At 39.1% G+C, this 13,558-nt stretch overlaps 1 protein-coding gene across 1 annotated transcript in view; it reads right to left on the minus strand.

The window, feature by feature from the left end:
- DYNLT3 (dynein light chain Tctex-type 3) overlaps positions 1–13,558 on the minus strand; it is a 21,297-nt gene that overhangs the window by 7,310 nt on the left and 429 nt on the right. The gene's annotated exons all lie outside the window — the stretch shown is intronic.

Genomic DNA, 13,558 nt, shown 5'->3' on the forward strand with positions numbered 1-13,558 from the left:
AGGGAGTGGAAAGGTCCCCAGAACAGCAAGGACAGGGACGTGTGGGAGCCAGTCCAGAGGCGGCCACCGAGTCAGAGGGATGGAGGAAAAGATGAGAGAGTTGGGATTGCTCAGCCTGGAGACGAGAAGGCTTGGGGTGACCCAACTGCGGCCTTCCAGTGCCTGAAGGGAGCCTAAAGGAAAGATGGGACAAGACTATTTACAGAGCATGTGGTGGCAGGAGAAGGAGGAATGATTTCAAACTGAGAGTGTAGGTTTAGATTAGATATTAGGAGAAGAATTCTTCCCTGTTCGGCTGGTGAGGCCCGGGCACAGGCTGCCCAGAGAAGCTGTGGGTGCCCATCCCTGGCAGTGTTCAGGGCCAGGCTGGATGGGGCTCTGAACAGCCTGAGCTCAGGGAAGGTGTCCCTGCCCATGGCAGGGGGGGTGGGACAAGACAGGAGTCTGCTAAGTGTGAGAAACGCTAATCACTTGTTTTTAAAATTTTAAAAGTTTAATAGTAATAAAATGGCTATAAAAATAGTAATACAATTAGAGTAATAATAATTTGGACAATTTGAATTAGGACAATATGAGACAATAGAGACAAAGAGTTACGGACGTCTGGGTACCTTTTTCTGGGCAGCATAAGCTGGAAAAAGGACACAAGTTAACAAAGGATTAACCCTTAAAAGCAATAACCTGTTGCATGTTCATACATTTCATACGTGATGCATAAATTCCATTCAAACACAGGATTCTGTCTGGTCAGTGTCAGCTTCTTGCTCTGAATCCTAACGGTGTTGTCCTACCTGAGCAAGGCAGGAAGAAGTTCCTTTCTTCTGATAATGAAGCAATAAATTCTCTTTCTCTGAAAGATTCAGGTGTCTTGCGGCTGCTATCTCAGTGCGAGTCCCTTCTTTAGAAAAAAAAAGTATCTTACATAGCATAGTTTCTATTTTAACATTTTTTTTTATAACTCAAAACTATATTTAACACACTACTTAAGAGAATTTATACAGCATTACTTTCTAACACAACACATATAGTATTCATTTTAATATTTGCGAAAAGCCAATCATAAAATACGCATTTTTCGCAAACCCAAACAATTTTATGATTCTGTGCCTCTCTGAGCGAGTGCTCCTCCCCAGGTTCCTCTGCCAGGCACAACGGACAGCCCAGGACAGGCACCGCCACCGCTCACGGTGTGAGCACAGCCTCTCCTAAGAGTGGAGAATTTTCCTCTGTTCTGTGCTGCCCTTGGGAAGTCCTTTGCTGGACATACAAAGCTGTCCCCGGAGCGGCTTCTCCGGAGGAGCTGTCGCACCCTGCTGCCTTCTGTGTTCCCCTTTTCCCTCTGCTTAAAATGAATTTGTGTCAATTATCCGGCACAAAGTTACCATTAGCTACCAATAATGTTGCCATCAAAGTTACAAAAAAGGCTAATTTAAGTTCTGGTTCCTTAAATTCTACTTTATTACAGAGAGTTGATCCTGAGTTTTATTTCACTCAATACACACACACACACACACACACATATATATATATATATAAATACATCATATCTTTGCTGTCTCTGAAGTTGCCTGGGAAACAAGAAAGGCACCTCATACAGAACGACAGAATTTTCAAAGGGTGGGGATTTTGTTGTTGTTTCAGTGTGGATTTTAAAAATTATTACTATTATTTTTATTGGGGAAGATCTGGGAATCTTATGTAGGTTTCTCTCCTGTGATTTCTCCTGCATTTTCTCCTGATTTCTCCTGTTCTTCCAAACCAGATTAAACATGACAGAGAAGACCAAGGCTTCTAGTTCCAGCATCAATGGAATATGTTTGGACATACAGACACCTACTTTACAAAAGTGTTTCTTGTTCAGTCTTCATTCATTGGAAAGTTTGTGTTTGAAAAACATGAAAGTACAGAGGGGAGTTAAACAAAGTGGCTTTTATTGCCCTTTGTTAGCTCTCATGGTTAGTACTTGCTAATGGCCATGGAAGGAGAAAACTGAAGGTGAAGACTAATCCTCTTCAAAAGTACATTTTTATGAGCAAGTGCAGAGGGGTGTGGTCATAGGGAAACATGAAAGAAAATCTCCTGCAGTATAAAGGGTTTTTTTTTTCTGTGACCTCTGCAGTATTTTTGTCTAAGCTACAGATGAAATTGCACACTGGTTTTTAGTGAAATAAAAGCTAGTGGAAGCATTTGTTGTATATGCATTGGCATCCTGCAGACAAAGCTAACAGTGCTTAAATAACTTATCCTTGCATCATGTGGATTTTTTTATCCTTTGTATCCTTCAGAGATCTCACATCTTTACATCTGTATGTTTAGATGTAGTATAGTATCAAACAAAAATAGTTCCTAGGCTGTTTTTCTGTTCTGTTTAGAAATATTCAAAGAAATTTTTTTGAAATATTAGCAATAATTATGTCACTGAATTACATGGAAATGAAAAGGCTTCCTGAATGACTGATGAGTGTGTGTGTGTGAGTGTTTGTAGGTTCTAATGCAAAAAAATTACTTATCTTTCCTCTCCAGCTACCCTTTGTAGATAGGAGGATAGCAGGAGGTCTGAGGAAATACTGAGTCCATCAGGCTCAGCTCAACATCCAGAGAGCCACTAGAAAAATAACGAAATATTAACCCAGAAAGTGTTTACAAATACACACTCAGCATCACCCATGAGCATCCAACACAGATGTGTCAAGACTATATGTCAAATAATCTGATTTTATCCTTTGGAAGGACAACTGGTTTAATGGATGAAGAGGAAATGCAGAATAGGTGTGTTATTTTGTAGTAAATTTGTCTTTTTATGCTCTCCCACATAAGAATATATAATCTGGGGGAAAAGTAACAAATCATTCCTAAAAAAGGTTTATAAAAGTGGGAGGAATAAGTGAAAGAAGATGGGTGGGTTTTTGCTCTAAGGGCTAATTAGTATTAGTCACAATAACTTGAATAATGGAATAAAAAGAGTGCTTATAAAAGCTTGTTATTGACAGCATGTTGAAAGAAGTTGCAAGCATGCTGAATGACAGGATCAAAACTAAAAATACTGAATAGGTTGGAGAAAACAACAACAAGAGATTTCATAAAAACCAGGACATCAAATGCACAACTACAAAATGGGGCCTAATTGTCTAGGCAGTAGTGCTGCAGAGAAAAATATGTAATTACAACAAATAGGAACCCAAGTATGATGTTATAAATAACTAAATAAATTGAAGGATACCATGAAGGGCACAGAAAGCAGTCATTTTGTTCTGCTTGGTGTTTATCAGGCATTGAATGTCCCTGTCAGCCCAGTGTGATGGTGGGACAGACAGAAGAGTAATTCTTCCTGAAGGCAGCACCAAAAGGGAGCTCAGAGAATGTGATTTGTGGAGGAACTGCATTTATTTTATCACCCTTGCCCAGACTTCCTTATAGATGTCTCTGACTGCATAGTGATTTACTCGAAAAGGTGATTAAGGAGCCAATGTGTGATGAAAGGTAGGACCAGAAATAATGCCTTTAATTAGAACTCAGAGAGATTTATGTTAAATATTAAGGAAAAAACCCACAAAGGATAAGAATAATAAAGCAGTGAAGCAGACCTGCTTTTGAAATCACCTCCTCTGGATCAATAACATATTGTTAACAACTGCCAAACATCCAGGTGGCCTTTAGAGAGGAGGAAGTATTAAATAATGCTTGAGCTAATTTTAGACACAGATTTATTCAACTTTCACATTATTGAGGGGTTATTTTCCTTTCTTTCCTAATTAATTCATTAGGAAATTAGTAATTCAATTAATGTTTAATCTAAATTCAATAACCTGAATCACCATTATTTTTCCTTTTTTTTTCCTTTTTTTTTTCTCCTAAGAATGACTAATGCTTAGTGATTTCACAAGAGAAATTTTAACAAGGAGCCAGCACACTTCAGGAGGAGGAGTTACCTGATAACATTGCTTAATTCTTTATTACACTACTGCAAATTGCAAACCAAAAAATGTAAATGGGCTGGCAGTATAATCAGTGCTGAGATCTGTGAGAGGAAATGTGAAAAGTGCTGAAAGTGGTGGCTCAGAAATACAACCCTAAATGTGAAAGAACTATAGTCTTTCATCTTTCAAATGCAGATCAGGAATTTTTAACAAGAAAGAGAACCATCAGTGAGGTTGAAATTACTTGTTGATTAAAAAGCAAATATTTGAAGAGGATTTGGTGCTCTGGAGAGGTGGCAGTCTGTGCAGGCTGTGCAGATCCTACTCTGCCTGAGCACAGCCAGGAAAAAATGTGAATACTAAAGCAGCTAAAATCGTCTGCCTCCTGTCTCCATTTATCCTTTACATTGTAGCAAACATTTAAACCTCCACGTTGAACTGTGAAATACAAAAGCAGCAGAATTCTGTTTGATTCTGTTTTCTGACTTAGTTCCTGAACTACAGGTGGCTGGATGCTGGAGGAAGAATCACAGTGTGCTGCTCTTGTTCTTGCTCTCTTCCCACATGCTCGCTGCTCAGGACCACAGGGATTGGAACAGGGGATCAGGTGGACTCTTGGGATAATCTATATGGCACCTCTTCTGCTGGCCAGGTCAGGGGTGCTTGACCCCAGCAGAAGTTTTAGTTATTTGCTTTTCTGAGTTTTGGGTTTGTTTTTTTTTTTCAGAGAGTTGTTTTAATGTTAGTGCAGTGACTTGCTAGAAGTTCTTGGAGCTGATAGGTCACTAAACAATTGTTTAAAAAATTTCTTGATTCTAACACAGCAGGTCAGAAGCATTATTGCTACACAACATGACAACTCAAACAGAAACTACTGAGCTGGAGAGGGAGAATAGCACAGCCTCCTTCATTTCCTAAGCTTTGAAACTTGCTTTAGTAGGAAGTGGATGGAGCAGTGTCTTGTCCTTTTGTCCAGGAAACTGTACAAACTTACTAGGATGTACAATGTGTACAAACACTTGGGACAAAAACTGATGGACATTTTAAATTTCTATTTCATGGGAAATGCTGACATTTCAGATCTTAGAGTTTCAGCAGAAATTTGAATGAAATGCCATTTGTGGGAGCTGCTCACCTGCTCACTGAAGGCAAGATGTTTGTTGAGGATTTCATGACAGGACAAAACAAGCCATGATAAGAACAACTTGCACTCTTTCATACTGCATGCACACACTGGAGCTAGAGCCACCTGGCAGCAATGAGCAAATGTGGCAGTGAAGAAGAAAAGGTGTTGGATGAAGGTAGGACAGGGCACTAACAAGATGTAGAAAGAAATTGTCAAAAGAACTGATTGCTGCTGTGCATGGCAGGGACTAGCCAGTGCAATGAACTATCTCAGGAGAAGCTCTTACTTGTCCTTAAGGATGTTTTCAGGATTTTTATGTTCATATAAACTTCCAGCATCTTTAAAACTAAAGCTGAGGAGAAAAAAAAAAGGGGGGAAAGGATATGAAGAAGAGCTGTCCTGGGAACCACGTCTTCATTATTTACCTCAGCATCAACAGAAGAAAAGTTAGTGATGTATCTAGTTATATCTTTGCAGTTTTTAAATATAAATATGAGTCTTAAAGAAAGAGGTAAAGGGTCTTAGGCTTGTTGCTGATACCAGTGGTGGTCCTTGAGAACAGTTTTCTCCATTGCTTTTAGGAACTAGGCAAACCTGCCTACAGAGAGAACAACATGTTCATGGCTTAACACAGGGATGTGATTTCCCACTTTGTTCCCTTCTGTGCTGGCACAGAGGTCCCAAACAATGGCACAAACCTCCTGTGCTGAGTTTACATGGGAACGTGCAGGCAGTGGCTGGGGGGCTGCAGTGGTGGGCTCTGTGAGAAGACACCAGGAGCTGCCTCCACATCAGGCACAGCTGGTTCCAGCTTCCTTGGAAATGGATCCAGCTCTGCCCAAGGCTGGGCCCATCAGCCAAGCTGCAGCCTCAGCAGATCACAGCTCTGTCTGCACATCCCAGCTGAAAGCAGCACTTTTCTCCAAGCTGCTGGCTACTTTATTCAGTGATGCTCAGCAATTAGAGACACAAAAAGGCAGCAAGGTGGCAGGTATTACTTGAAGGCCTTTGATTATCAACTTTCTTAGAGCAGGAGAGGAAGATGCATTGTTTATCATTTGCTCCACTTCAGTCATTTTCCTCGTTATGGGATAAATACAGAGCAGGAACAGCAGGAGCAGCTCAGGAGCAGAGTGCTGGAGGAAAAACCTAGCACATATCACAGGACTAGGCATTCTCCATCCTATTGCTGGTTCTACTTTTTCTGAAAGTCAGATATTTGTTCCAGTAAGATAAATAAATGAGAATTCATCTAACCAAAGCAAGGCACACTGCATTTAGGACATGTTACTAGTTATTACATCTATGATAAAGTATTACAGTGTATTAACATTTTTGGACCAATTATAGCTGTAACTTGGGATTCAGAAATTCCATAGATGATTGTATCTGTGGCTGAAAAAGACTTTATTCCCCAAGTAGATCAAATAAGTGCTATAGAGTATATTTTACTGTTCCAAAGCCATTAGCAAAGCAATGTGCCAAGCAATTTAGTGGAAATTTCTAGTGATCAAAATTTAAAAATAAATGCCATAAAGCAAATAAATTCCCTGAGTTTGTGTTTTGTTTATTTTTTTTTATACCAGAAATTGGTTGATTTCAGCTGAGAATAGCTCCAGATCTCTTTATTAAAAATGTATTGAATTACTTCCTCCTACAAATCAAAATTCACCACAGATGGTTCAGGAAAATGTGTGATCCCTATATTGAAATCTCAATTTATCTGATTTTCTTAAATACAAGGGCAACCTCCCAAATTAGAGAACCAGAAACAAGATAAGTCTTATTGAGGATATTCTTATGACTATGAAGGCTCAGAAATTTGATGATTTCTGAGACAACTGTTTTGTTTGTCAAGATTTCTGTTCATAGTCATGTGTGGTAAAGAAAATTACCTTCAGTGACCTTATTGTGCAAACATCAAAATGTACCAAGGCTGCCAATTCACGTTTGTAGCTCTTCATTTGTTACTGGTAAATAATATTCGATAATATGTTAAAATACATGGAATAGGGTGTTGTTTAAATGTTATTCAAGCAGTCATCATAATGCTGTTGTAAGATTATAAATGTTGGGAGCTTGTGCCCAAATACTCCCACAACATGTGTGTTTGAAGACGACAGATTTCATGATGTATAAACATTTAAGTGAAAATGAGAAGTGTTTGAAAAAGGTTGTGTTTAAAAACATCCAGCCTGTGAATTTTGTTATAGTGTGCTGTGCATATAAGCATCTTAACCTCACTCTTAATCTCAATCTTTTAGAATTTAAACATGCTTCAGTGTCAGCATTAAAAGCAGGCACACTGCTATCCCTTTCTGGAATGCAAGGTCTTAACTGCATGAAAGTTAAATAAAGCACGTGGCTCTTTACCATGACCAGTGCACTTATCTTTTACACTATTATTTACTTTACTGAGGTGAAAATAACCATTCCAGGATTGGGGTGCACTCCTGACATTTTCTTGTTATCCATGATACAAACTGCCATACCATTAGATGTTGAATTAAGAACTGGCAAGAATGTTACATGGGTGCACTTATATTTTGGTGATCTTATTTTTCTCTTGTGGTTTGGGAAAAACCCCAAGCATATCCTATTTTTAAAGTGGAGTAAACACCACAAGAAGCTGAGCTGATGTGAAGGCTCAGTGCCAGCAGACAGGGTGGTCCAGCCCCTATTGCCTGCCTTGTGCTGCTCAGGATGGGAGGAGGTAGAAAAATTAGGGAGTGAAATTAAACCTTGGTAAAATGTATCAATGGCAGGAAGATATTTTTAAGATCTGGTTTTATTTCTCATTACCCTACTCTGATTTGTTTGGACGTAAATTAATTTCCCCAATTGGAGGCTGTTTTGCCTGTGACAGTAACTGGTGAGCGATCCAATCCTGTCTTCATCTCAACCCATGAGCCTTTTGTTGTATTTTCTCTCCCTGTCCAGCTGAGGAGGGGGTGACAGAGACTTTCAAGGGTAACTAGCATCCCCTACAAGTGTTCAAGGCAACATTTGGGCTGTGTTTATAAGTCACTTAGACCATGTTGAAGAAGCACGTGATTCAAGATGATAGGTTCACAGAATTATGGAATGGTTTTGGTTGGGAAGGGACCTTGAAGACCATCCAGCTCCAACCCCCTGTTGGGGACAGAGACACCTGCAACTAGATCTGGTTACTCAGAGTCCCTTTTAGTTTACAGCTTTTCTCTTAGCAATAATCACCTCATAAGAGTACTACTGTGAAAAGTGCATTTAGCAAAACATCATGCAAATGAAATAAAAACAAATTAGAGCCTTTTTCCATTTCATTGAGCTTTCTAAATGGTGAAGAATTACTTTATAAAATAAATGGAAGTACTTCTTGCTGTGCAGATGTGAGTTTGTCACCCTAGTTATTTTTCTAAACCCTGTTTTAAATGCAGAATGCAGCTTCTCTGTTCCTAAGCAGAGTTTCTTCTCAAGGACAAGTTGAACTAATGTGTTTGAGCTAAAATGTCCTTTCAGTTTCTGACCAGAATGAGAAGCACTGATGAATAAAGCCTGCCTTAAATGTTTGTTACTCTTAACAAGTACCTTTGCTTGCAACAGGGTAATTCCATAGGAAGACAAATTTGGGGATCAAAGAGTTGGTACACCATGTTGATTCAATAAAACCCTGCAGTTTTAAAGACTCATTTTCTGGTTGGCTCATACCAAAGTATTGCAGTGAGTCAGGATGATGCAAAGACATTGGTGAAACATCTTGGCTTTAGAGTTGTTCAGTGGCAGAAAACAGAGGAAAATGAAGAGTTTTGCCTGAATCCCCAGAAATGTTTGCAATGCATGTATTATTGACAGGCTCCAAGGGTCTCTGTCTGCATTTTCAGCAAAGTTACTGTAGTCATCTTGCAGAGTTTTAGGGAGGTTTTCTTAGAAGAAATGCCATAACTCTTCACAGATCTAGCAAAAATGTTGAGGTTAAGTGTTTAAAAAATAAATTAGGGAGCTAGCAGAAGGCTGATTCTCTTCATTCTCTATTGTGTGGAATTTTAGGGGCGTTCTGGGTTTTTTTGCCTCTGCATCTTCTAAAAAGTCCTAAATCTTGTCAACTGACAGTTAGAAGACAACTAACATTTAAGTGTCTTGAACTATATTCTTGATGAACTGTAAAAATTTTATATATGAGAAATCAACTGGTTTCATTAAGCAATTCTGAAGTTTGTGGAGGCCATTAAAATTATTTGCAATAAAACATTTATGAAAACCACAATTATTTTACTGATTAATTTGCTAATTAGTAAAATTGTAGCTAGGTATTTTGAAGTAAAATGGTAATTCTAAAAAAGTACTTTGGTACATTTAGGATGAAATTAAATGTTTGGGTCCCAGCCTATGCTTTGCAGGTGCATCATAAATGTTCAAGTTCTTTCAGTGTTTTTTTCAGTGTTGCCTGGGGAAATATTTTTCAACATGGAACACCAGGTACTTGGATATTAACTGAACCTTCTTTATGCAGCACTTTATTCTACAGCTCAGCTCTGACTCACTTTGCACAGCTCTTTCTTGTGCAAAAAATGACATAGCTGACACCAAAATAATCGTCTAAATAAATCATACACACAGTAATGGGGTTTGTAAGAGCATTCCCTTAGCTTGCATGAGTCCATTCTAGGCAGTAATTCAAATACTGGCTTCATACAGCACAGTGAGGCACTAATTAGTGTCTTCTCTTATTCTTTTTCTTTTAAATGTACTAAAAAAAAGCAGGAGAAAGTAAATAGATTCCTCATTTGATGATGTGAGATGGAAAGTACATATGTGTCGCTGATATCTCTCTGAGTCTGCTTTTAACTTCTCCTTTAAAAGGAACAGGAGATGCTGTAATTACTCTGAAAAGCTTTTTGTGAATACCTGCTTTTCTAAATCCCTTCAGTGGCTGAAACAGGAATGGCCTTGTCTCAGAAGAGCTAATGTCACCAGTTCTCCCTTTTTCATTTCTAAGTCTGTGACATGTAATTTTTCTGTCGGTGTAGCAACTAACATTAAGGAAAACCTTGGCCAAGATTTGCCCTCTTGTACAAGAGGCTTCATTCTTCTAGTATAATATTTCCTGCATCTTGGTTTTGACAATGCTTATTTAGTGTGGAGATGAAGAGAGGGCTGAGGCGACGGTGAATAACTGGAATGAAGCTTGGAAAATGCCACTTTTCTCTCAGAGGAAGCTTGGCTTTGCAATAAGAAAACTTATTCATGTCACATAAGTAAAAACAGTGGGTCGAGTCAGCTCAGGGACAAGAAGCTCTGACTTGCAGCTCAGTGCCATTGTTACAAATACAAAAGCCAAGCCCTAAGAAGAGCAGGTGGGTCTGGATCACAATTCCACTTGGTTGTGCTGGTCACATGAAGATTCATGATGTACACTGAAAAGAAGATTTTTGGGGCTACATCAAATTCCAACAAACCCTGTATGTCACACACTCATCAAGAAGGAATTGTGAAGGAACAGTCTCAAATGAAATTAAATGTGTTTTTAAGTAAAATTAACTCAGCAGGCATAATGACATTGTTTAAATTAATTTGGCTTTTGTCAAGAAGGAGCTCTGAGTGAACTAAGGAATAGTTTGAAGAAGCATGGTGCTATTGCTCCTGAAGCAGGCACTGTATTTCTTTTTGAAATATTATCTTGCCTTTTTATTAATTAGTGCATCAAACCAGGCATTTCTTCCAAACATAAATTTGAGGTTTTTCCCCTTTTAGCTGGAAGTGCAAAGCAGCACATCAGTATCACAGGCCACATTAAAATTTTAGCAGAGAGCGTTTTTTACAGAAATGCCAAAAAACCCTTAATTTAAAATGCAGAACATACAAGATCTCAAACCACTGGAAAAAAAAACACAGAAAGAGGACACTTTCATTGAAATATCTTCCTTAATTTTTTGACTGCTAGAAGGTACTTCTGAGGTCTCTATTTTTTATGAATACCTCCAGGAAGTGTTAGCACAACCCCTTGAGCACAGAGCTGGCAAAATGCACACTCCTCTCTCCATGATGGCTGCAATTACACTTTTGGAAAATAGCCCAGGGAGTGCTCAACTGGACAATGAGAACTGTATATCTCGGCTTCCTCCACAAAGGCTTTTTTTTTTTGGTTTTTTTTGGGGGGTTTTTTTTGGTTTGTTTTTTTTTGTTTTTTTGGGTTTTTTTGTTTTTGTTTTTTTTTTTTGTTTGTTTTTGTTTTTGTTTTTGTTGTTTCCAAATTCTACTCCTAGCACGTGTATTATCCAGGAGAAAAATGCAAATAACTGTTTCTGTGTAGCTCTTGCTGTTAACAGCTATGGGTGTTCATCAAAAATCTCTATTTTATGCACATGAACTCTTCCTCAAAACCTTTAAGTTTAGAAAATTGCATCTATAGCCTATTTTTTCTCATATTTACTGATATTTAGATTATTTATCTAATATTTTCTCATATTTAGATTAAAATGAAGAGAAATAAAGGTTGTAGAGCGCTCAATGCTACCTGAAATGGTAGCAAACTAGATTTTGTTCATAAATGTTATTGAACTGAACTCTGTGTAATTTGCACAAGTTCTTCCCATTTGGAAGAATCTGTGGCTGTGTGAACCAGGCTATCAATAAATGGTGAAGTTCCTTGATTTCTGATGCATAGAATTGGTAGTTCTGTATCCAGAGAAGAAAACTGACTGCAAAACTTCTGTCCCAGAGGACAAGAGAGTTGTCACAGTACTCTGGAAAAGGGCCACTGCAATTCATCCTTAATAAAGCTGCAATCTGGGGACCACAGCTGGCTAATGCTTTACAGCAGTGCAAGTGTTATTTATGGAGATTGGAGTCGCCAAAGAAATAGCAACAAAAACACTTTATCTTTGTTCTAAATAGGCCACAGATTTCTGTAATCCTGGTTTACACATCCCTTGGTTCATGTGGTCTGTTATGGATCACAAAGGGTGATTAATAAATATGAGCTGGTATGGGCAGTGCTACTTAAATTCTACGGGGCCTCCAGTTTCTATGAGTGGCTGCTTTCTGTCCCAAGAGAAACACAAAAGTTCTGTGATGTTCCTCAGAAATTCTCCTTGTTCTTGGATATCTGGTGGGCAATGCTGTACCTGAGCTCTGGATGTGCAAACAGCTGTCAGCCCTTCCTTTCACCAGCCCCGCAAACAACATTTATAAGATGAAACTGTAAAAAATCCCACGTGAATCTGGAGCTGTTGTTTTAATACTTTCGATTAAACCATGCATTACAGAATATATTCACTTGGGTGCCTTTTAGATAATGATTCACACTGTTATAGAGAGCAATGTGTTATTCTAGTAATTGCAGGCAGAGGATGTACCTGAGCATTTAATTTAGAGCAGGTCCCTTCAATAGCTTTCTCTGAACAAGCCGAAAAACAATGCCGTGAGTATAACATGTATCAAACTCAAATTCTCCTTCAAAGGTGGCGTGTTTATATACTAGCCAAGTAAACATTGTACCTCCCAATAATAATTTTTTTGCAACACATGCATTATTTGGAATAACACAAACCCAGCAATTTTTAAAAAAATTGTTTGAGGGTAATGAAGAACATTACATTGCTGTTGTACATAAACTGCAAGTTTCATGTTAATTTTTTAATGTGAAAGCTGAGCACAAGATTCTGGTTGTATGCATCAGAATTTTTTGAAAGCGATATAATTTCACAGCTATGAAAAAGAAAGGCTCAACTATTTTCATGTGGCATACCTCTGTTTATTCCACCAGTTTCAGAATAGTATTTTAACATGTAAGGAAGTGCATGTAGGTGCTAAATTGGTTTCCTTATCTTTCTTAGGTGCCTGCTATATGAGCTCTTCAGGTACCTGAGGGCAAGTGAATCACTCAATTCATCTGGATGAATCAAGATGCAGTTTTCACTGTGTTGCTTTTGAATTTTGGAATATTTTGTAACACTTGTAGCTGTTTGATAAATCCAGCTCTCTTGAATCATTGGAAGTGATGGTCATAAAACTTAATAAGTGCTGCCTATGGGTCTAAGGAGGACAACTATGACAAGTGCCTTTTATTATATTCTGAAATACAATTTCAACTTGTGGATGATTCCCTCACTTGGTGCAGATACACCTGTTGTTTAATAAAGGTTGAAAAACCATAAAGTAAATACCACGGGTTTTTCCCTTTCCAAACCCTTTCTGAGAAATCACAGAATTGCCCCCTGAGCTGCCAGTTCCACACTACTAAACCCCCGCTGAAAACTGGGGGATACTAACGGGATCCGCACCCTTCCCAACGCCGTCGGAGAGATGAGGCGACGTGACCGGGGTCCGCACTGTCCCCCTGCATGGGACGGCGGTGACACCCGGAGCGGGCGGCGAAGGGGAGCGGGAAGGGAGAGGGGAAGGAGGAGAGGGGAGAAGGAGGAGAAGGGAGGACAGGGGAGAAGGAGGACCAGGGAGGAGAGGTGCGCTGCGGAGGCGCTCCCTCCCGGCCCCGCTCCGCCGGCTGCTCCGCCCCGCTCCCAGCAGGTCGGGACGG

This window comes from Geospiza fortis, unplaced genomic scaffold (assembly GCF_000277835.1).
Source record: "Geospiza fortis unplaced genomic scaffold, GeoFor_1.0 scaffold20, whole genome shotgun sequence".
Lineage (NCBI taxonomy): Eukaryota > Metazoa > Chordata > Aves > Passeriformes > Thraupidae > Geospiza > Geospiza fortis.